The sequence below is a fragment of the Protopterus annectens genome, chromosome 4.part0, assembly GCF_019279795.1.
Source record: "Protopterus annectens isolate FY-2018-M chromosome 4.part0, PAN1.0, whole genome shotgun sequence".
NCBI lineage: Eukaryota > Metazoa > Chordata > Ceratodontiformes > Protopteridae > Protopterus > Protopterus annectens.
The window spans coordinates 84,943,146-84,965,846 of NC_056733.1; positions in this window are offsets into that span (position 1 = coordinate 84,943,146).

Consider the following 22,701-nt stretch of genomic DNA (forward strand, 5'->3'; position numbering starts at 1 on the left):
TATTGAAATAAAAAACATAAAAATTGCATTGTGATGACAACAGCATTCTCTATATCTAATAATATGAAGTTCTAACAGATGTAGACAGTAACACAAAGATGATGTTTACATGTGGCAATAACTTTACAACAAATTAGAATATTTCAAACAATTACAATACATTGAATTTCACTTCTAAAGGGAGAGAGATTGTGTTGTATTTTGCATAACTAATATGTCTTCATTTGCTCTATTTCTGATGCTGCTTCAAAAAGCCAGAGGTATATTTACAATAAGACTGCTTAGTAAGGAACTTTATGGACTCTTTTTTTTTTTTTTTTTTTCTCCCCTTCCCCCATACCACATAGGTGTGATTTTGGAAGCATTTACTCTTGTTACACATTTTTAAAAAAGGAAGTTTGATATTGTATGCTTTTGGTATTTGGGCTACCTCATACACATCACACAGTTATCTTTTTTTTTTGTTTTTGTTTACTTGGTTTGCCCAGCTGGGTTTAGTCAAAAAAATGGTTTCATTAGAGGTCCATTGACAAAAGCTCCAAAATATTACAAACATTTTTCAACAAACATTAAGCAATATTCATGAACAGACATTGTGTAATGCAATAACATCTTCTAATGTATATGTAGCTTGCATACATGTAATCTAATTAGCACATGTATGTGCAATTGATAAACACTGAGAATTTGTAGAGGTATTTATGTTTGTTAAACAGATAATTTATCATGTGATTAATGTTTAGAAATTCAAAGAAATGGGGGTGAGGGAAGGAACTAGGTAGGGCAGAAAATGATAATATTGTAGGTAAGAGGTAGAGTATAAAGCAGGTTCTTTGGTATTGTATAGATGGTATCATAAGGTTTATATCTGAAGTATAGAAGTGTGCATGATCAGTGTCGTATATCTGTGTATGGCTTGGAGATGCTAGTAAAATTATTCATGTATTGGTGAAGAGTGGTTGTGGAACATAGGATTCTGAATTAATTCAGATGGGTTGACAATATGGCAAGCTGAAGATGAGTGGCATTAATCCCAGAGATGTACAGGAGTAGCTCCAATGATTTGGTACGTGAAAGTTTAGTTGTATTCTAAATAGATTTCAATAGTAGTGGAATGTGGTTCCATAGTTCATCTACAATATTTGAATATAGAGAATCATCTCTTGCATTACATGATTTGATTCTAGTGATTAGTGAATTTTCTTTAGAGATTAAAATTTTATTCGGGAGTGTTGCATTACGTTACTAAGGGCTGGACAATTTTCTGACATATAGAGAAGTCTGTGCATCATAGCTGAAAAAGAGCCAGCTTAATTTTCTGAGGGCTAGACAGTGATGTGTTCCATTGTTATAATTTACTGAAGAATTGGCTATTTTGTTATATTACTACTCAAGTTTAGAGAATTGTGAGACTTGAATGTCAGTGAAGATTGGGACAACAAAGGGGAGAGTAGGTAGTAAGAAAGTAGTGGTTCTGTGTCTTCTGGCTGTGTCGGTGAGGTAGGTTTTTACTCTCTATATAATGTACCTAGTTTTTGATGATTTGTTTTAAGCATGTGTGATACACGGTAGTCAAATTTCAAATAGGCATCTATTTTATGTGGTTTACTTGTTCTATCATGGTGGTATTGGCAGATTAGGGTCGAGTCATCTGTATATTGAAGTAGGGTAGCATTTAGAGGTCTTTGAAGAATATAATGTAAATTATGGGAGCTCGTATACATCCTTGCGGGGCACCTGTAGTTACAAGTAAGATGGTAGAAAATCATTTTTCCACTTCATTGCTTGCACTCTCAGAGCTAGCAAAAAAACATTGCAGATTGCAATGAAGAGTTGGTGAGCCATAAGAATGATAGTTCATATAAGAGTTTCTGCTAGGAGACCATATTAAAAGCTTTTGATCAATCTAGGAATGGTGTAGACTAAGCTTCTGGCATTTCTATGGTTATTGACAGTATTAACAAACATTTAGCGTAGTAGTAGTGCTGTGATGAGGATGTAAGCCATGTTGGGTTGAAGACAAAAACTGGTTTTATGTTTATATATATATATATATATATATATATATATATATATATAGCGTCAAAGCACAGTATTGTGTGACTGTAGAATAAGGGGGTGAATGTGGTGCTGCATTGCCAGTGTTGTGATGTGATATTGTCTGTCGGACTCTGTAAATTAGGACTGACTGTGGTGTTATAGTACCAGTGTTGTGGTGTGATATTGTCTGTAGGACTGAATGTGGTATAGTACCAGTGTTGAGGTGTGATATTGTCTGTAGTACTGAATGTGGTGTTATAGTACCAGTGTTGTGTGTTATAGTAGCAGTGCTGAGGTGTGATATTGTCTGTAGTACTGAATGTGGTGTTATAGTATTGAGGTATGATATTGTCTGTAGGACTCAATGTTGTATGTAGTACCAGTGTTGTGGTGTGATATTGTCTGTAGGACTGAATGTGGTTTTATAGTACCAGTGTTGTGGTGTGATACTGTCTGTAGGACTGAGTATGGTGTTATAGTACCGGTGTTGCGGTATGATGGTGGGAGTTAGGAGTACCAGTGTTTACCAGTATTTGATTGCAGTACCAGTCTAACTGTATGATATACTTCATGTGACTTGTGATGAATACAGTATTACAGTACGAGTGTTGTGGTGTGATGCTTCCTGGTTCATAGGTTGGTACTAGGCTATCGGCCCTAGGGCCTATACAGTCGTAGCCATAACAATTCCCTGGCTATTTCTTCTCACAATATTTACTTCCCTGGACTCCTGTCTAACAGGGCGACTGACGTGATCCCCGGGGTAAATTTCCTATCTCCCATCCAGTCGTCAAGGTTCCTTTTGAAGAGGGCCAAGGAGGTGCTCTGCTTGACATGTATGGGCAGTCTATTCCAGAGTAATGGGAGTCTCTGGGTCAGGAACCTATCTGTCCAGCATGTTTTGTTCATTGTGATGACAAGGTTTAGGTCCCTGGAACATGTGGCTCTGATAGATTGGGATTTCTTTAAGTTAGCATGTCTAACAGCTCTGGGTTTGACTTGGCCTTGTATGTTAAGCAGAGATCGCCTCTCAGTAGACGATATGCAACAGAGTATAGCTGGAGTTTTTTTAGTTGGTCAGCATAGGGCATCTGCTTTAGGCCTGTGATTTTTTTAGTGAGGTGTTTCTGTGGTCTTTCCAGTTGTTGCAGATGTCTTGTGAGGTACAAACCAAATGGGGCATTGTACTCTATGATGGGTCTAATGAGGGATGAGTACAGCGGGACAATGACCTCCTGTTTTCTGGATGCAAAGCCCTTAGTGATGAAGTGTGCCACATAGAAGGATTTCTTGACTGTTGTGGCGATATGGTTATCGAAGGTGAGACCACTGTCCACCTGTGTTCTTAAGTCTCTTATCACACTTTCGATGTTTAGTGTACTGCCACCTATGTGATAATTCATGGGTACATGTTTTTTCCCAAAGGGGATAACTGTACACTTCTTGGCATTGAGCTTGAGCCCAATGGCTCTGGCACGAAGCATCTGTTTCTGTATAACTTATTAAACGTTAGGAGTCAATGTGGTGTATCAGTACCAGTGTTGTGATACAAGGTGGTACATCGGTACCAGTGTTGTGATACAAGGTGGTACATCGGTACCAGTGTTGTGATACATGGTACATTGGTACCAGAGTTGATACAGTGTGGTACATCAGTACCAGGGTTGTGATACAATACACATTAGGAGTGAACGTGGCGTTTCAGTGTCAGTGTTGCAGTGTGATACCAACTGTGGGGCTCTGGAGGTTAATACAGAATATGGTATAATGTGTGTGCCTCTTCAGATTAAGAGTGAAGGTAATGTTACAGTATTTGTGTTTTAGTATAGTTTTATGTGTGTAGCTATGGGAGTTGTGTGAATGTAGTTTTACAGGACCAGTGCTTCACTCTGTCATACTGAATTAGAAGTAAATTTGGTGTGATAGCATCTATGTGACTGTGGGAGATGCAGTATTTATATTATGAATATTGTGGTTTAGTGCTGTCTGTGTGATTGTGGAAGCTGGGATGACTGTGGTGTTATAGTATCAATGTTGTGGTATGATGCAGCCTGTGAGACTGTAGCCGTTAGCACTGAACGTGGTATTGCAGTGTCATTGCTGTGGTATGATTCTGTTTGGGAGTTAGGATTCACTGTAGCATTATTGTTGTAGTGTAGTATAGTATTACTTGGGTAACTATGGGAACTAACAGTGAATGTGGAGTTACAGTATAACACTATAATACTGGTATTTTGTGTCGTACTATAGGAATCAAGAGATGAATGTGACATTACAATTGCTAGTATTGTGGGGCGATACTATCTGACTGTGGGAATTAGGAGTGAATATGATGCTGCAGTATTGATATTGTGCTTTAGTATTGTCTGGCTATGGGAGTTAGAAGTGAATGCGACACTCTAATACCAGTGTTGTGACACAGTAGTGCTTGTAGGACTCTGGGCATTAGTACTGAATGTTGTGTTACAACAGGGAGTTGTGATATAGTACTGTTTATGTATGGTAAAGCAGTTATTTGTGAGATAATTGGATGTGGAAGCTGTGGAGACAAGTGCGAGTGCTGCTTTTTGGAGAATGATGAAGAAAGAGTATTTGTAAGATCTCATTTTCAGATGTCCAGCTAATGCATGTTTACATTTCACGTGTTAGTTAGTGGAACAGTTAACTGCCAGTAGAACATTATTTGAACTTTTAATGTATTTAGGGACATTTTTATACTTTTTATGTTCATTGTTTTGCATTCTATAGTCTATCTTTTCTCAACGAAAGCTGCCTCTATTTTGCATTTTGCACTTTTAGAAAGGATTATGGGTATCATCCAAAGCCATGTTACTTGCTTACGAAAAGAATGGGGAACTGAGCAGATGTTAGCACATTGACAACAGCTCATTCTTTTATTTCTTGAATGAAGTGTGCTTGTATCTCATCAGATTTGCCTGGAGAAGACTAGCCCACATATTACTCTTGGACTGTGACACTGTTTCCTGACATCTGGTCTTAATTGTTCATCCCCTTTCTATAACCTGCATCAGTAAGTGTATCCCCTCAGTAGTGCTTAAAATAGTAACACAAGTCAACTTCATTTATGTATTACATGCATTTATTTAAGGGACACACTTTTCTCTCCTCCTCCTTATAATGAGCGCTGTTTTGAACCTTGCCTTCTTGCTTTCTTATCAAAAGGCAAGCCAATCAGTGTATGCTTTTTCAATATACTTTTGCTATCTTTATAAACTTCTGACTTCTTTATTCATGTGGCAGATTTTACTAAAATATATATGGCAATGAATACCTGAGAAAAACAAGATAAATTATTCTACAGAAATGTTCACAATTAGAAGTAAAATGGCATGTGTTTGAGGAGTCTTTCAAATATGTTGCCATTGCCAGGCATGAGGAGTGTGTAAACGTATGGCATTCAAGTTATATATCAGCTTGCATTAGATTTATTATGCTTTTACTCTGTGTAACAGTTGTTACTGAAGTACTGTAAAACAGATCACACCTTAAATCTTAGCCCTTTGCTCTGTCCATCTGAAATACAGAACATTAGATTTAAAGATTGATGGAGGAGGGCTGTCCACTTACGTAGTGTTCTGTCTGAAAGTATGAAGTTTGCCTTGCTTCCGGAATGTCTGCTGGTCATCCCTAACAGCTGTGCACATAACGCAGTTCATCACAATATGTCCTTCACTGAGTATTTCTCTACAGTACTACTATATGAGAAGGGAAGGGTCAGTTGAAGAAATATAAGATTTGTCTGTTTAGATTAGCACAAGATGATTAGCCAGGCCCCTTCATGCTACTCGGGTATAGTATCAAAGTTCTTGAGGAGCACCCCCTCCAGTACCTCTCATAGGGGGATAAATAAAATCATGGACCATAGGAAGGGTCCCCCAAACTGGAACCATCTTCCTGCAAATATCCAGTAAGTGATGTGCGCTCAGACATTTGCTTTTGCTTCATTGACAAAGGACGTTAAAAGATCTACTAGCATGTTAAGCACCAACCTACTGGATGAACTGTGTAAGTCTGTAAATAATGCAAATATAATGTTAAACATTCTAAGAGCATGGAAACGTTTAAGAAAATTTTAGATACATGGGCTGGTAGAAATCCCTAGATACAATATTTGGAGAACTCCGCATTTCTTGACAGCCGAATGGCCTATATTGCTGCCTTTGAACTTATAAAGGGTGACTATGGAAAAGATCATAAATCAGAGTGTATCCATGATTAAGCATGAAATTAACATGTGTAAATCATCCAGAAATGAGAACAGTCTATAATCAGAATTGAAATGAATATGTGAAATGATAAGAAATGATTGTCTCTCTCTCTCTCTTTTTTTTTTTAAAACAAGACACCTGTTTGGCATCACTTATGTCATAGGCAATCATTTATTTATGTGAATGAAAACAAACAACACTGACATATTTTCAGCTGCAAACATTGTACATAACATATAATCTTCTGTACAGTCATTGTCAATCCAGCATTACATAGCTCATTCAATTCCTGCCTTCTCTTAAATCTCATTCCCCCTCCAAAACCTTATTCTGCATATGTTGTGATAATATGGGCAAGTGTCAGCACTGCCAGCTGGAGTTTTGTAAAGAATATGTCCTTTGAGTATCAAACTGATTTATACAAGATGCTTGTGTTACAAATGTATTAGACTGTTATGTCATTTGTATGTCAAACTGATTTTGTACAGATGCTTGTGCTGAAAATGTATTTGTGAGCTTTGCTTGTGGTGAAATGTATCAACAGTGCACACTGCTGAAATGAAGAGAAATGTACATGTATTATTGTAGCTGAATTATATGTTTTAATAGAGAATACTGGCACAGCAGAGGTTAACTTTAAGTAAATAAGGGAAATGTAAATGAGCTGTTAAACCCTTAAAAGGCACCCACAGTGCTGTATAGGACCAGATACGCTGGGCCTGGGGAAGAGCCTTTGTCCATTAACTCAGTGAAAAGAGGGGAGGCCCCAGGCACTGCCAAAAATATTTGGATGTGTATTCTGTCTGTGTTTAATTTCTGCCTCAGCTTCAAAGGGGAATACTGTGAGAACCTAGAGTCAGGTGACCAGATGAGATAATTCTGCTAGCCTTCTTGGAAATTATATTTTAGATATTACAAAGAGAAATCTGAGAGTATTCAGTATTCTCTTTGGGAAGCCTGACTAGAAAGGCCCTCACCCACAGCATCTTGCCCCTGTGGTAGTAATTAACTTAACTAGGGAACAGTAATTCTTTTAGATTCAGTCAATAATATAGTGAAGTTTAGATGTTGTTTTTCTTTGTCTGAGTCTGTCCATCAATGTTCTTTTCAATATTTCCTGTGATATGAACTCTGTGGTTTACTGTGAGAATATGTTCAGTACTTTCATGTACTTTTATTATTTATTATTATTAAATATATTTAAAGCTTTTATTGTGGTGGGTCCTTGTAGAAAGTATCTAACCTTGGAGAGTGCTTATATTTATTTGGTGATACTGTGTAGGCACTGTAGAAGGCCTAGCCATCTTGGTGAACTACTACCATTTGTATTAGTATTAATATTGCACTGCATAATTGGATATCCTTTGTTAGAGACTTCTAGAAACTGGTGGCAGTGATAACTGTCTTATAGTCTTGGCAAAGCTGGTAGACCAGGTAATTTGTGCCAGTCTTTCTCAGGAAGGTGTGTGTGTCAGCAACTTGGGGCAGGGACACGAAGCAGTGGGTTTACAGAGAGGGTGCTGGAGGACTTGGCTGGGACACACGGCTGTGGACCTAGCCCTACAGCTGTACCAGTTAGGAGTCTTATTGGGAGGACAGATAGACATCCAGACCCCAGGTTGTGTGTTCCCTGTGTGCTCTTAAGTGAATTGTACTTGATGCAGAGAGGTTTGCATCTGGAAATACTAAGTGTATCCATTTGTAGTCTAAGTGCACATCCCTCTCCTGTGTTAGTGGTGAGGATTCAGGCTCCTTGATTACTGGCCCAGCATGAGGATAGCACATATTGCTGGCCATCCCATATTGGTAGCAGTGGTGGGCATCACATTTATTGGTTGCCAGTTGTGAGCTCATCACATGCTCACACATTGGTGAGCAGTGGTGGGATATTGAACTCCTGTAGCCTGTAAGCAGTGGTCACTAAAGAAGGTGTTTGGTGTCTCAAGCAGCCACATAGTAGACATTCAGAGTTTCATATCACAGTAGTTTTATGTATTTACTTTTTGTTAGCTCACTTAAGGAGAGCAGGCAAGGATGTCAGCAGACAATTATGGCAAGTTGACAAGGAACCAGTTGGCTGTGATGTGCCAAGTCAAAGGACTGGAGCATGACAGCCTGACTAAAGGGGAAATGATTGCACCTTAATCACAGCTGCAGCACAGACCAGCAGTCAGGAGGAAAACCATTCTGTTGATGGGGACTTGCAGCTCTCAGAAACAGGACAGTTCAACTTTTCCTCAGAGGACTTAAAAATCCATTTGGAGGTAGAGACTTGAACTTGAGGTTAAACGGTTGAAACTAGAATCAGCAGAGCAAATGTGGCATTTGGAGGCTGAAGAAAGAGAGAGACTGAGATGTTTGGACACCGAAGAAAATGAGAGGAAGAGGCAACATGAAAAGGAAATGCTGACTCTTTACTAGGGTCATGGGAAAGGGAGAAACTGTACCCCAGAAGCAGGTCAGTAAACTTCTTCAGTACCAAGAAGGTGATCATTTTAATAGTTTTATTCATATGTTTGAAAGAGTATGCAAACAGTGTAATGTTGACCGATGGCTCTGGGTACAGTTCCTCACTCCCTTACTCCATGATAAAGCTGTAACTGTTATTTCTAAATTGTGCGATACTGATTGTTTAGATTATGAAAAAGTGAAGCACTGTTTATTATAATGTTTTAAGTTAACACCTGAAGCTTACAGAAAAAGGTTTTGTGAGCATAGACACAAGGCAGATGAAAGTGTGTAGTATTATGTTGCTGAACTGAGCACTTATCATAGCTGGGTGAGTGGGTATCAGTTCACACCTTTTTAAGGGCTGGCAGACCTTTTGGTGAGGGAACAAGCCCTTAGCACTTTGCCTGGTGACATGAGAATCTGGTTGGCAGACAGGGAATGCAACTCTGTGGATGAGTTGTGGAAAAAGGGAGATCTATACCTAGCAAGCAGGGTATCACTGTATAGGAAAGTGATGCCCAGTGCTGCACATGGATATAAGGGAACCCATGGTGAGCAGCCTAAACCACCACAACAGAGTCCACCAGTAATAGGGGAAGCCACTAGTTCAGGTACATGGCCAGGATCAAAGGTTAAATATTTTGAATGTACCCAGTGAGGCCATGTAGAATATAGATGTTCATGGAGGCAAAGTGGGGAACAAGAGATGGGGAAGCTAACAAGTAATAACAGAATGCCAGTGGTAAGTTGTCTGGAGATAGCAGGGGTACCAAACTACCAGCAGAACTATATCCGATCTTGGTGGATGGGAAACATGCCACTGCCAAGAGAGGCACAGCCTCTGATATAACCATTGTGAAGCCTGCAGTGGTTAAGGAGGAGCAGTGCTTGGCTGGGCAGTCCACTCCAGTCAGAGCTTTAGGAGGGATCCCATTCCAAATGCCTTTAGCCAGGGTTCACCTTGACTGGGAGGGGTGGAAAAGGAAGCAAGCCAAGTAGGTATGTTTGAGGATATCCCTGTAGATGCCTTGATAGGGAATGATTTTGATAATGGAGTACCTTGTGTGCATGCAGACAGGCTTGGAGACAAGCATGTGGATCTGGTAGCCTGGGTAAGACCCAGACAGACCGCACACCTGAAGCCAGGACTGGTGATATAGCTACTTCAGGGAGGGAGCTACCCTGTAGCAATGAGACTGAAGGTGAACCACAGCTGCTGGTGGGTACTGATGTTCCCTTGAACAAAGTGACTGCAAGGGCAGAGATGAATAGTAGTACCCAGGCTGACAGTGAGGCACTGCTGTCAGAGGATACCAGACTTCCTGTGGAAGGGTAGCTGGGAAGAGTTGCAAAGAGAGAGTTGAGAGAGGCTGAGCTCTCAGACCCTACATTACAAGGCTTGAGGGAGGTAGCTAGGAGGGCACCTGATTTTCAAGGAAAAGGGGATTCTATATACTGGAACAAAGGGTTACTATATAGAGAGAGTGGACCACTGAGGGAGGGCTAGAAGGTGAGATAATACAGCATTTGGTAGTGGCCAGACCTACCGTCTAGCACTTGTAGTCATAGCCCATGACATATGACATTCCCTTTGCAGGTCATATGGTCATAAAGTATACCTAGAGACATATTATGCATAACTTTTATTGGCCTAGGATTGGGTCATTGTTCAAAACTCTAAAAAGGTACACTAACATTACTCTACTTAACCCAAATTAGTTTGTAAAGCAATAAGTTGATGTAATGTAACTCATTTAGTAAGGGGCTCTAACTTATTTTTATTGGTCTACATAGCCCATACTGCACTGTGCTATGTCTACAGGGTTGTATTACAATGCTCTTGCATCAAGATGAGTCAAGCTTGTTCTGTAAACTTTTTTTTTTTATTGCACTGTGCTTTATACCATTGTATTACATAATATATGAACATCACTGAAATTTATATACCAGTAGTATATTTTATAAACTCTGCCTTAAGCAGTCCATCCATCCAGAAAACAAAAATATAGTAAAAAGATAAATAATAAAAAAAGAGCTACCCCATCCCAAAGTGGGCATTGATAAGCCAGTGCACAACAGTAGGGATATGGCAGAAATGGTGGGTAGTGATGTCTGGGCAGGCTTAGCATCTTTCAGTGATTTTTAAAGATTAATCACGAAGGCTGGGAACTGCATAAAAATGGTTAGTCTATTTCATTTTTAAAACCTTAAGGAAGCTATAACATTTAAAAGATTATTTTAAAAGTTTTTTTTGTAGCTGGGGAATGTGCAGATGTGAGATCGGTTTTCTGTTTTTATGATGTGTTTAGTGATGATCTTTGCCTAGAAGTTTAGTGCTGCAGAAGTAACATGTTTTAGTGGCATTCATAAGGTTTAGGCAGAGCTTATTTTGCATGTTTCTTTGAGATCCTGACACTGCTTCCCTTGCTTTCTATACAGTACTGCTCTCAGTTTCAGAATGGCATGTGGAACAAATTTGAATAAAAAAAAAAAATCCAGGATAATTTTATAGGAAGAGCAGGAATGACTGGTAGAAAAGTCTTGATCATAGAGCACTGAGAACAGCTGTAGTGCAGCAAAACATGACCCTCTTTTCCTGAAGTAAACTGACCCTGGAATTTATCATAATAGATGACAGTGCTGCTAGGCCAGCACTTCACATTTGGTGAGGTTAGGTGGATGTAGGAGGCTTTGCCCACCATAGAAAATAACTTTTTGAAGATTTCGTGAATGGACATTTGCATGATTTTGCAGCTACTTCATTTATTTTCCTGAATGGACATTTGACCAACTTTTCATCTATTTCATCACTTCTTCCTAAAAAAAAACAATTCATGCATAAATTGATATCTGCTTTTTACCTTTTAGTGAAAAAACTTTTTGCTGCCTCCTGTCCGCCTACATTTGAAGACTGGACATGTATAAGAAGGGAGTAACATTAGTCAGCTGCTAATATTTGGGAATCCCATTCCTGCAAAGGAAACAAGCAATTGCAGAATAGTTTTCCTCATACAACCATGCTAGGTAAAATAATAATAAATAATGTCACTTACTATAGCGTCAGTTGTTTGGAAGATAGGAATGCAAGAATGTTAAAGAATTATCAGACTTCTAAAATGTTGGGAGATGATCTTTGTAAGGAGTTAGTTTACTGTAGTAGTGATGACTTGAGGAAAGAACTGATTAATTTATGAGCTTTTGTTCCTTTGGAGTGTTTTTTCTTTATTTAAGAAGTATGTCTGACAAAAATGTTGTCCATAGTTATTGACAGAACTACATAGTAACCATTTTATTTATTCTCTGTAGTCTGTAACAGTGGCGTTTTTAATGTGTGTAATTGGGTGGGGGAGGATCATGGATTAAGCCATTCCACCTTTATTAGCGTTCTTCACAGTGATATATCAGATGAATAATATCAAGTCCTGCTGTCACATGGTCTGTTGTAATCTTCTCCTGCACCATAATGATACTGACTTTTATGTAGGTGGTTTACATAAAAAGGTTAATTTGCCCATCAAGGAGGCACTGTGTCCTTCCTGTCATGTTTCTTTATCTTGCTAAGTGGCCTCGCACATAATGAGGAGGAACTTATTTCTAGGTTTCTGCTGTTTCTACCTCTTCATTAGTAGAACCATCTTTTATTTATATTGGGGCACCTTTCTCTGACCAACACATCAGTTTTAGTAGTATCTTAAAAAACAAGGTAAAGGGACGAATCATAGGTAAGTTACAGATACAGCTTTGATTCTCTCAGATTCTGCTTGCACATTGAGTGAATGTGATCAAATAGCAGAGTGAAATGCTTGCTCTTGCCTGCTTTCAAGCATGCGATCTGAATGGGGCTGTAAACCTATTAAACCTTTTATAGTCTGAAGATGAATAAACCTGATAAACACTGAGATCATCTTCACTAATTAGCTAAGCTGTGCAAGCCAAGAAATATAACACCTTGGCTGATTTGGGGAAGGACAATATGACCTGAAATTCATAAAATTTCACTTTTAAAAAAGGCCAAGTTATTTTGGTTATTTATTTTGGTTATTTATTTATCCTCTTTTCAAGAATTTTTCATAGATGGTGTGATACATCCGAGGAAACGTGTATGTCACACACATGAAAGAAACCTGTAAGAGTCACTAGAAAAAAAATAACTTGAATTTTTAGTGAATATTCTCAAAATTGACAGTATTTCTCACTATTCATTCCAAATGGTTTAGACTGTGATCTGCTAGCACATTGTAATTTCATAAGCTGTGTTGTCATAATACATTATGGCCAAAATAGCTTTCTAAGAAAACAAAATGTCTGCCCCATGAGGAGAGGAAAAAAAAATAGTAATAACTATTTGATGTGCTACCAGCAGATTTGGATTGTATAGGAGTTCATGGAAAGATAAAAAAAAATTATATTTTTTTTTAGTTTTTGCCCATAGTGGCCCTTTAAGGGAAAATCAGAATGAGTCAAGTGCTAGAGTGATATAGGGAAGGACTGAGAAAGGTAGGAATATGAAGATGATTGAGCTATGGGGGTGATCCAAAATATTTACATTTTATAAAATCAAATAAGTCGGTCTGGAGAGATTATCTAAATTACATTAGTACGGTATCTAATTTCTGGATGAGGAATGTCCCAGAAATCAGGATTTTAGGCACCACATCACTATATTACTGCATTAGGATATTTGATTTTAGGTATCACATTACTTAATAGGGTTAACTTCTGATGAAAGGGGATCCTGTTTGGAGACCATTGGTTTTGTTTTGTCTTCTAGTCTAGAGCCCTATAGCCATGTGAAGAACCTGTTTTCCATTAATAAAATCACTGGATGTCCTCGCGTTTGTATATTTAAATGGCTTATTCTCTACTGCTGTTTAAGCATCCAAATGGGACCATACGTTCAGATTTATAAACCACATTGCTAGTGTTGAATTAATTTATTTGTTTATATTTGTTAACCTGGTAAGCACAACTGGTCCATAGACCCATTTCACTACTGGAGCCCATTTGGCAATAATAACAAATTACAATGATATGCAACAAGTATAAAAAGTTGAAATGTAAAAACAAAATTGTAGTAAAAAAGTTGATACAAATGTCAAAGGGACATATCTTTTGAGGAAGAAAAAAGTCATTAGTTTTGGGAAGGCTGGAAAAGTAATGTGTCAAGGTGGTGGATGAATAACTTAATAGACTGAACGAATTTAGAAAGCATGTACTAGCAGTAATCAAGACATTTAAGTAGAAAGAGAGAGTGTTCAAGTGCTATTACACAGTAGCATTTAAATAATGTAGAAAAAGGCTTAACCGGGTTATAAAATGGCTTTTTAGTGTTTGCATAAGCTGTTTTATGAGATTTCCAGAGGGAGTGTAAGGTGGAGAAGATTCAAATTTCTTGAGGAATAATGATGCAGCTTGCTGGAATTAATTTGGTAAATGGACTTGTCAGCAGTTACTGGAAGTGTGGAGTCTTACTAGCAGACATGTCTATCAAGCAAAATAAATCTGGAAAATCCAAAAGTAATGGTGGTGGAGTTTAAATATTGCACTTATAAACTTAGAAAGTTGATAGAATAATAGGTTTTGCATTATGTATTTCCTATGGGATATGAAGTCTGAAATTCAAATATGTATCATTAATTAGTCACTTCAGTCCTCCACAATTTGCCAGAAAAGTTAAATTGTATGAGTAAGAGACCAAAATTATGAAGAAAGAACTTGGACATTCTCCAAATTTCTGGACATTTGAGAGGTATGCTGGCAGTGTATCATCAGAGTTTTTACTGTGTATTAGGATTTGTTTTTTTGGGGTGGGCATTAGCAAAAATGTATAAATTTGTAGGTAGATGTGTTCACTATGAATGAGGCCTTGATTTGAACTGGAGGTCAGTTTGATATATTGAGTGCAAGGCAGTAGTGGCTATTACATGTGCTTAAATGTATTAATCTGAGAATTAAAAAAAGATCTCCTGTGTTCCTTGAAAAAGAAGCAGAATCCAACACTAAATTAAAACATCACTCTGCTACACTAGAATAACACTTTACTGAGTAACATTTTCAGACTAAATGTTCATTGTTAGACAGTTCAAAAACATTTACTCAGTGCCGTTTTGGACTAGCAGTGTGGCGTTATTCTTGTTTAGTGTTGAAACGTAAGAATTTTAGTCTGTCTTTTGTAGAAATTGTAGGTAGTGCGTATTGGAGCCTGGGAAGCAATATGTTAATGGGAAGCTTATCATGATTCTTTTGGTTTATCAAGTGGGAGGGCTTGTATGCAACTTTGTGACAGGCAAGTATCCTTTTGGCTTCCTGCTTTACATGTGAGAGGAAAGATGAAGTTTGGTCAAGTATTTAGTCCAAGATATTTTCTGATGTGAAATTTTGGGAGTGCTTGTTGTTTAGGAGCTAGAATGTTAAGTGTTTGTGCTGAGGGAAGTCTTTTGTTGCTGTCAGATCACATAACTATTGATTTTCTTTTGTGTTTAGGATCAGTTTGTTTAATTGAAGCCAGTTCCAAAAGTTGCTAATGTCTTTTTTGTAGTAGTGTGTTAATTTTTAATATAGAATGCACTGCCCCAGTAATGACTGTATCATCACAGCGAGATGGTGACAGTTGACTCTACACAGCGACCTCATGAAGAAGATGGTAAAACGGGGGTTGATGATGCCCGTATAAAGGTATGAGTAAGGAGCTCTTCGTTTTCTTAGCTCCTTAGAGTCCCTTGTATAGTGTCCAGCACCGTAGTACCTATGCTATAGGGAGTTATTTGGTTACCCTCAATGAAGTCATTTGACATGCAGACAGCTGATCCTATCTAGGTGCAGATGCCAGGTAGAATGCAACATTATCTCTAGGTCATCTTTAGACAACATTTAATTTACTTTGAGACCATATAGGATCAGTTCTAGTTTCCGTTTAGATGCGAAGGCTCATTACTGGAAACTTACTTCTAATCCTGGTGCATTACATGTATAATGGATTCAAGCTGTTTTGCTTCTCATCTGGTTAATATAAGTCTTGTCATTATTATCACAGTTTCAAACTTTCAGTCTATATATTTGAAATGAAATTTACTTTTGAATGGTAAATTTTAAACTTATGCAGTGACATTTTTTTTCTTTTCTTTTGCATTTTTTCAAGTAATTTGCTTTCAAGTCCAGCATTATATCTCTTCACCATCATATATTTTTCTGCAGGGCGAATGTTTTGTTTGTTAAAGTAGCTTGTCTGCTTATTTTGATTATAACTTGTACCTGCCTCAGTTCTGAGATCCTGCAGGTCTTTACTATCTCCTGTTTTACCATTTTCCCATGCAAATGAACCCCTTTTACTCCCATGTAACCCTGTAAGGTTCTCTAGCTGGTCATTGTTCCCTGTGTGGAAATGCAGAAGCTATGGAGAGGTTGGGATTTCATGTGTCTCAGCGTCACTGTTATGTACTGTTCATTTCAGGCCTCTCTATCAGTAATTGATCTGTGTTTGATTTGGCTCTAACAACCCAATCACAGTTGTTTAAATTTACAGTTGGTCATAAGTCATACATCTGTAACATAGGCATTTGATATCACTGTTGTTGTGAGACCACTATGCACTGCATTAGCAATTTCTCCTTTGTGCACTCCTGAGTAACTAAGGAGTTAGTATACATAAACAAATGACTATTTGCGGTGAGTGCTGTGGTCCTTGCGTTAGTTTTGTACTCAAGTTGTTGTGATTCAGGAATTAATTTACAAATTCATATTTCTTATTCTTTAATAAGAAAAATATTTTTTCCCTAGTTTCTGAAAACAAATCTCTTCTTATCCAGCTCAGTGATTCCATCTTATCTATTTATTTTTAAAGAGTAACTCCATTCAGTGATGCTGTTTTGCCTTTTGAAAGAGACAAAAAGCTAACGTATGTGATGCTGCTGAGAGTGAAAAGCTGAATGTAGTCAAAAGACTGTTTCCAGCTTGGAAGTGCATAATATATGAAAACCAAATTGTAGCTTGCTACACATCCCCCACCATGCCCCAGGATTCCCACTCCTTTTTTCTGGATATACTGGAAAATATTAGGGTTCAAACAAACACCCTAACAATGGGCGATTTCAACTACCCCACCATTAACGGGTGTATATCACAACATCTAACGCTCCAAATTTCGAACGACAAAACATCGAACTGGATTCATCAAATCTCAGAACATTAGGGGGCAAAAACAAAAAAAATAAAAACCTTCCGTGGTGCAGATGACAAATTGCTCCATGCAGGGGGGCAAGACCCCCTGAACCCCCCACACCCCCTGCCACTTAAACGTACCACTTCAGAGATTGCAGTTAAGTGCACTACAGTGCAGAAATGGAAGATTTCCATTTCTTACACTGTAGCGTGATCTCAGAGTCGGTATATTTAAGTAGCGGTGGTGTGGGGGGTGCAGGGGGGCTTGCCCCCCTGCCTATACCCTTAATGTTACCTGTCACCATTGGTAACTACCATTGACATGGATTCGATGTTTTAATGGTTCGATGAATCCATTTCGATGTTATGGCATTTGAGATTTAGTGCATTCAATGTTCCAATATAAACCCCCATTAACTGGGAAAAATAGTCATGTACCAACTCCTTCGCTAAACACTTTCTGGAATTCATAAATTCCAATGCACTGGATCAACTTATCCACACCCCCACCAGGGTCAACAATATCCTAGACCTAGTCATTACCAACATGAGTGACCGGTGTTCCACAAATTAAGTCAACTCCTCATTGGTCAGATCTGCCCATAAGCCAATCACCCTAGATAGCCACATCCCGCCCCCACCCCCCATTAAGGAAATCACGGTAAAAAATTTCTCCAAAGCCAACTTCATGCTTCTTAAGATATAAGCAGCGATCTTCATGACACCCATGCAGATGGACAATACAGTTATAACTGTTGAATCCTACATAGATACACTCTATAATCACTTACACGAGTGCATGGATCATGCTATCCCAAACAGAACCAAGATGCTATCCTCCAAAAAAAGGAAGCCAATCTGGTGGTCCCCTGCCATAAACAAACTGTACAACAGAAGGAAGAAGTTGTTGCAAAAGAGAGTAAAATCCCATGAGTGGAGGAGTTCCCTGGTTAGCCTCAGTAAGAAGCTGAGATCCGTTATAAGATCCTCCAAAGCTAGCTACTCAAAATAAATCACCACTGATTCTAGAGAGATCTACAAAGCATTCTGTAGCTATGTCAAGAATCTCAATGGCAACACCCAGATCTGCTCTGAGTTACAGCACAACAGCATAAAAATTACAGAACCAACTGATATTGCCATCGTCTTGGCAGATAGGTTCAGTGCCAACTTTACCCCCCTCACACCCCCTAAAGGGGCCATATCTATTCAGGAAGAATGCAGAGTCCCTGTAATCACAACTATGCAGGTAAAAGCTGCACTTTCTAAAGCCAAAAACACAGCATCCATGGGACCGGACAACATCCCAGGCTGCGTTTTACACAAACTTCAGAACGAACTGGCTCCCCACCTAAGCACCATGTTTAATCATAGTCTCACATCAGGCTTTGTGCCCACTGAATGGCACACAGCAACAGTTATCCCACTCCACAAAGGTGGAGCCACCACTGATCCCGGGAACTATTGCCCTATTAGCCTGACGATCCTGGTCTGTAAGGCCATGGAACGTATCATCGTGGAACTCCTAAACAAAGACATTGGTAACCTCCAAACTCTGGAACCCACCCAGTTCGGATTTGTGAAAGGCAGATCATGCCTCCTGAACCTGATCGACTTCCTTGAGGCAGTCACCAAAGCTGTAGACGAGGGTAAGGTGGTTCACACAGCCTCTCTTGACCTCCCCAAGGCTTTCGACACCATTCCCCATTCTGGAATTATAGCTAAACTCACTAAACTAGGTATAAATCCCTACGTCACAAGATGGGTTGCCAATTGGCTCACTGACAGAACCCACACTGTAAAAGTTGCAGACTCCAAATCTGACTTCAAACCATTGACAAATGGAGTACCACAGGGTTCAGTCCTGGGACCTCTCCTGTTAGCCCATACTTCAGAGAAGTAGATACCAAACACAGAAAGATTTCGGCTAACGAAGTTCGCAGATGACTGCAAACTAGGAGCCATAGTTGAGTCCCCAAATGATGTGGACATCCTACAGAAAGGCATCACTGAGACAGATGCTTGGTGTCAGAGCCATGGCCTCAAGCTCAGTACCAAAAAGTGCATTGTCATCCCCTTTGGTAAAAACTCTGTACCTATGAACTACCACATAGGCGGCAGTCTACTTAATGCCGTATGTGTGATAAGAGACCTGGGGACCCAGGTGGACAGTAGTCTCTCCTCTGATAATCACATTGCCACAGTAGTCAGGAAATCCTCCTACGTGGCACACCTCATCACAAAAGGGTATTCATCTAGGAAAAAAGAGGTCATTGTTCCCCTCTACTCGACACTCATTAGACCCATTATAGAGTACAACACCCTTTTTGGAATGTATCTCACAAGACATCTGCAGCAGCTGGAAAGGCCACAGAAGTACCTCACAAAGAGGATTACTGGCCTCAAACAGATGCCCTACACTGACTGCCTCAAAAAACTCCAGCTTTACTCTGTAGCATATCGCCCACTCCGAGGTGATTGCTGCCTAACATATAAAGCTATGTCAAACCCAGAGCTGTTGGACATGCCATACCTAAAGAAATCCCAACCCCTCCGAGCTACACACTATAGGGACCTAAACCTTGTCACCACAATAAACAGGACATGCTGGAGGGATAGATTCCTGTCCCAGAGACTTCCCATACTCTGGAACAAGCTACCCATCTATGTCAAGCAAAGTTCCTCATTAGCACTCTTCAAGAAAAATCTTGATAAGTGGATGGGAAATAGGAAATACACCCCGGGGATCACTTCTGTGGCTCTGCTCGGCAGGGGCACAGGAAAATAACTTTCTTGGGTGGCGTAAGCCAGGGAACTTTGTTGTCTAGGCTTACTTAGGTTCATAGGTAGGTACTAGGCTATCAGCCCAAGGGCCTAAGTACATAGGTCCCTGACTACATGTATTATTTCTAGATGAGGGTTGTGTAGACAGTATTATGAGAGGAGTGCTTATCTACAAAAAGTGATGATACTACACTTTTTAGCACTTGTTTTGAGTTCATTTTTAGTACACCAAGAGTTTACTATGGCAAGTTCATTCTGGATGGTTGGAGTATTGTAAGGTAAGTTAGCAACAAACCCAGTTGGTAATTGTCTGCAAACCTTATTAGACAGAGGCCTTGGCTCTTGCTTGGAGATCTGGGGGAGTAAACATAGAAAGGTAAAGGTCTCATCACTGAGCCCTGAAGAACACAACTGACCACTTTCATAGTTTCTGATGAGATGCCTGCAACTCACACTGTGTAGTTTCTGTATTTCAGTCAGTTTGCTTTCCATCTTAGCACATATGGTTCGATTTTAAAGCATTTAGATTTTGTTTGATTCCAGCATGGGGAATGGTGTTGAAGGCCTTCACCAGGTCAAGGCGTGCATGTGCACTGCATGGCCACCATCTATAACATCAATAATCCTTTCAAAGAAATTTACCATATTAAGTAGGTAGGATCTAACCTTCACAAAACTAAACGGTTGGGGGTTAGGCCTAATAAGATTCTTGGTATCCTAGTTTATGAAATATCAGTTGTATGTTCCACAGCTTTGTAGATGTGGCTTTATAATGCTGATAGGTCTGTAATTAACTGGGTAAGTTGTAAGGCCACCCTTACATAGGGATATCACCACTGCTGTGCACCATGCATCAGGGGGCAAAACCATTAGCTAAACTTAACTCAAATAGAGTTGGTCAGAAAGTTCATGCTTAACACTATTATTTAAGCGACTAGTTATATTGTCAGGTCCCATGGAGGAAGTTTTTTTTTTCCCCAACAAACATGTTTATTATATTTTCACACATGACATAGGCAGTCTTACATTTATACAAATGAAAAACAAACAGTATGACACCACTTTAGTTGCAAACAGTATACATCACAGACACCATTGAAATAACTGAAGTTGCAAACATTATACATCACTTATAATCCATCCAGTCATTGTCAGTTAAGGAGGAAGTATTTTTGATCTTGAGTAGCACTTTCAGTAAATGATCTTTAGAGATAATTGGGGAGTAAGGGATTCAGATACTTTAGGGCTTTGAACAAAATTCTCAGAGGTAAAGTATGCACTAAATTTGTTCACGAGGATATTGCCAATGTCATTTGGGCAGAATAGGATGTCCCGTTATGAATAAGTTCTGAGCAATGCAAGGTAATGTTTTGTTTATTTTTTCTTTTTAAGTTTTTGAACATAGCTACCCTGAAGCTTTGGAAGATGGCCAACTGTTATATCCTTGACAGGATATAACCCATATAGCTAAGGCTACTGAAGCAGTGATCATTTGAACATCTACTGTTATGGTAAGTTCACCTTACACAGCTGTACTTTCTCCATCTCCCTTTTCATCAAGTTGGGGTTTGTTCTGTAGCTTACTTTACAGTATATCTGAATTTGATCTCTGTTTAACTTCTCTCTGTTTGGGTTTGTTCTGTGTCTTCCTTTTCATTGTATTTAGGAATATTCTTTGCTTCCCTTTCTCATTTTGTTGTGCGTTATTCTTGGTCTCCCTTCTTATTCTGTCTGTGTTTGCTGTTGGTTTTCCTTCTCACTTTGTGCAGATTTTTGCTCTCTCTGTCTCTCTCCCCTTCCCCTGGAATTTGATCTCTGCCTTCCTTCAAACTACCTCCAAGTTTGTTCTCCATCTCCCTTTCTATTCTGTTGGAGTTTGCTCTTTGTTTCCCCTTGCATTGTGTCTGAGTTTATTCTATCTTCCTTTTCTCATTGGGTTAAGACTTATTTTCCTTTTCCAATGTGTTGAGATTTGCTTTCTTTCTCTTCCTTCTCACCATGTTGGAGATTGTTCTGATGTCCTTCAAGAATGCAACTGCAGTCATAACATGTGGGGTTGTCCTGCCTCAGGCAGCCCTCGGTCGGCCGGATTCCAAAGTCTGGGTCCGACGTCAGCTGATGTCGCATTTCTCTCCGACGTCAGAGCGGCTGGAGTATATAAGCATCAGCCGACGCCATTTTCTCCAGTCTTTCTTGCCGCACGGTGCCCGAAGCAGAAGCAGTTCGCAAGTGCCGGTCTGTCAGCTCCTGTATTCTACGATACCAAAGTCATCAAAAAAGCTAAGTACCCCATTGGGGACCTTTTCTTGCCTCAGCCGATGTCAGAAATTACTGTAAAAGTTAACAATTGTCTTTTTTGTGGTAAACAAATACCTCATAAGGATTTCCACTCTTACTGCCTCCCTTGCCTGGGCCCAGACCACGACGTCTCGGCCTGTGTAGCCTGTGCTCGCTTCAACAAGCGCACTCTCAGGTGCCGGGCGGAGTTCGCTGAAGATTTTTTCGGCGATAAATTTGCTTACACCATGCCGTCGGATCTTCCGACATCACAAACTCCCAAAAAGCGAAAAGACCGGGACCGACATCCTTGGCCCGCGTCTACCACCGACTCTATGCCAAAACGTACCGCGAGTGCTCCGGTTCCCTCTGAGACGGTCTCTCCACCGCTCCGAACCGAAGACACCGCATTACCGACGACTCCGATTCCAGACATTACTCCGACGCCAGTTATAGACTTTCCTCCGGATACCGAAACCGAGGAAATGCCCGAGACCATTGCTGTAGACAAGGTCACTCCTGCACGTGGAGCTGCCAGGCCTCCTATGGCCATGTCCATTAAGGCCTACACTAGGGCTAAGGCAGCCAGCAAAACTAAGCATATTACTTCTAAATCCTTACCTCAGCCGACTCCGGAGACACAAATTATGTCCATGGCTGCTGATTTAATTTCCATGATTAGAGGTTCACAGGCCCATCCTGAGAGAGCATCCCAGCCTCCTCCTGATAAAAGGCCCCAGGTTGAACCCTCTGATCCTACTCC